Raw genomic sequence first — 2,414 nt, 5'->3', positions numbered from 1 at the left:
TTTATATTAATATATATCTCTATTGTTTAACAAAAATAATGATTCCATTTTTATAGATTAACACCTAAGTTTTAAAGAGATTGATTGAAGCATTATTATTGCAAAACACTGCAGGGAAACCCACAGGTGTTTGTTTGTTTGTTTGTTTGAGACAGAGTCTCACTCTGTCGCCTAGGCTGGAGTGCAGTGGTGGGATCATGGCTCATTGCAGCCTCGACATCCTGAGCTCAAGTGATCCTCCCACTTTAGCCTCTCAAGTAGTTGGGACTACAGGTGTGTGCCACCATACCCGGCTGATTTTGTTTTTTAAATTTTTAGTAGGGACAAGGTCTCTCTCTGTTGCCCAAACTGGTCTTGAACTCCTGAGCTCAAGCAATTCTTCCGCCTTTGCTTCCCAAAGTGCTGGGATTACAGATGTGACCCACTGAACCTAGCAACCCACAGTTTTCAACAACAGGGCATTGGTTGAAGAAACTGTAGCATACCCATATCCTATGAAATAAATAGATGTAAAATTTCAGAATAATATTGTTATTTACAATATTTTGTTAAATGAAATAAGTAAATTAAAAACTAGATATACAATGTCACCCTACACTTTTAAATATATATTATCTATATAAAAGCTAGATATAAATATAGCAAAATATTCATAGTGATTATATTTAGGTAATGAGAATATATGATATTTTGGCTTCCATCTTTGTATTTTTTGTAATATAATTTTTAGGAGTCAGGTTTATTGAAGGGTTATTTATGTGTAGTAAAATTCACCCATTTTAGGTGTATGTGTTTTGACCAATATCTACAATAATGTATCCACTACCATAATCAAAATACAGAATATTTCCTTTGCCCCTAAAAGTTCCTTTGTGCCTTTTCATAGCCAATTCCTTCCCCCTAGTTACTGGCCCTTGGCAACCACTGATCTTATTTTAGTCTTGACAGTTTTGCCTTTTCTGGAATGTCATATAAATAAAAACATATATAGACTGTAGCCTTTTGTTTCTGGCTTATATCAATTGGCATGAGTGCTTTTGAGAGTCAGCCAGCCATGTTGTTGCATTTACAAGTAGTTCGTTTCTTTGTATTAATGAGCCGTATTTCACAGCATGGATGTACCATAATATGTTATCCTTTCATCGGTTAGTGGATGGGTTGTCTTCAATTTTGGACTAATTATATCAGCTTGCTAGTGCTGCCATAACTAAGTACCACAAACTGGGTAGCTTAAACAACAGAAATATACTGTCAACAGTTCTAAAGGCTACAAGTCCAAAATCAAGGTTCCAGCAAGGTTTGTTCCTTTTTTTTTTTTTGTAGAATCTTTTTTATTCAGAAAAAATAAAACAATCCCCCCAAAAAACTTTTCCAACCACACAGAGGAGGAGTATGGGTAGGGGGAGGTGTCTGGCCATCAGCCCTGTACCGCAGCCCACGTGGTTCTGGCAGCAATAAGGGGTGTGGGGTAATGGCCCCCAAAATAAAATGGTGTATGGGGAGGGAAGGGGTACAAAGCTGTGGGAAGCGGTGAAGGGCAAGGGACAGACGAGGTCAGTACTGGGAACGCCAAAGGTGGGAGGCCATTTCATAACATTTCTTGTTGATCAAACCACCTTGGACACCTTCTTTGCGCATCAGCAGGAGTCTTGTCGGTCTTGGTGACAGTGACATTGGGTACTCTTGGTATACAAAGATCTATGCAAAATTCCCCATCCTGAAGCAGTGAGTCCTGGATCACCGAACGTTTCTGGCCCCCAAGTGTCAGCCCATTCACAAAAAAACTTGACCTGTCTTTGCCAACCAGGACACCAACCTCAGCTGGCGTGATGTTGGCAAAGGTTTTCCCGGGGACGGCGGCCCAGATGGAGGGCGAGTCCTTGTAGTCCACGATGGCCGCATCCTGACAGGTCCTGTCCGCCAGAAGGTTGTCGATGTCGGTGTCCACCCGGCCATGGTCATGACGTTGTCAATGTTGGCGTCCACCCGGCCATGGCGCTGCTGCTGGGGGGCCGCGGGCTGGGCTTGGCCTGCCTGGACTGGCGGGTGGTGGGAAGCGGAGAGCTCAAGGCACGCGCTGCCGTCCGGACCGCGGCTCTGCTCGCTGGGCAGTAGCCTTCCTACCACTACCGGTTTGTTCCTTTTGAGGGTCATGAGGGAAGGATCTCTTCCCGTTTTCTCTCTTTGGCTATCTTTATGTTTACATGGCATGCTCCCTGTATCTGTGCCTGTGTTCACATTTCTCCTCTTAAAAAAACTCCAGTTGCCGGGCACGGTGGCTCACGCCTGTAATCCCAGCACTTTGGGAGGCCGAGGCGGGCGGATTATGAGGTCAGGAGATCGAGACCATCCTGGCTAACACGGTGAAACCCCGTCTCTACTAAAAATACAAAAAATTAGCTGGGCGTGGTGGC

General features: G+C 43.9%; 1 pseudogene; it reads right to left on the bottom strand.

Annotated features, from left to right (window-relative positions):
• Positions 1–1,454: 1,454 nt before the first annotated feature.
• On the bottom strand, positions 1,455–1,994 carry LOC116472298 (profilin-1-like; annotated as a pseudogene).
• Positions 1,995–2,414: the final 420 nt, after the last annotated feature.

This window comes from Hylobates moloch, unplaced genomic scaffold (genome assembly GCF_009828535.3).
Source record: "Hylobates moloch isolate HMO894 unplaced genomic scaffold, HMol_V3 SCAFFOLD_8, whole genome shotgun sequence".
Lineage (NCBI taxonomy): Eukaryota > Metazoa > Chordata > Mammalia > Primates > Hylobatidae > Hylobates > Hylobates moloch.
This window is presented reverse-complemented; position numbering and strand designations above follow the sequence as displayed.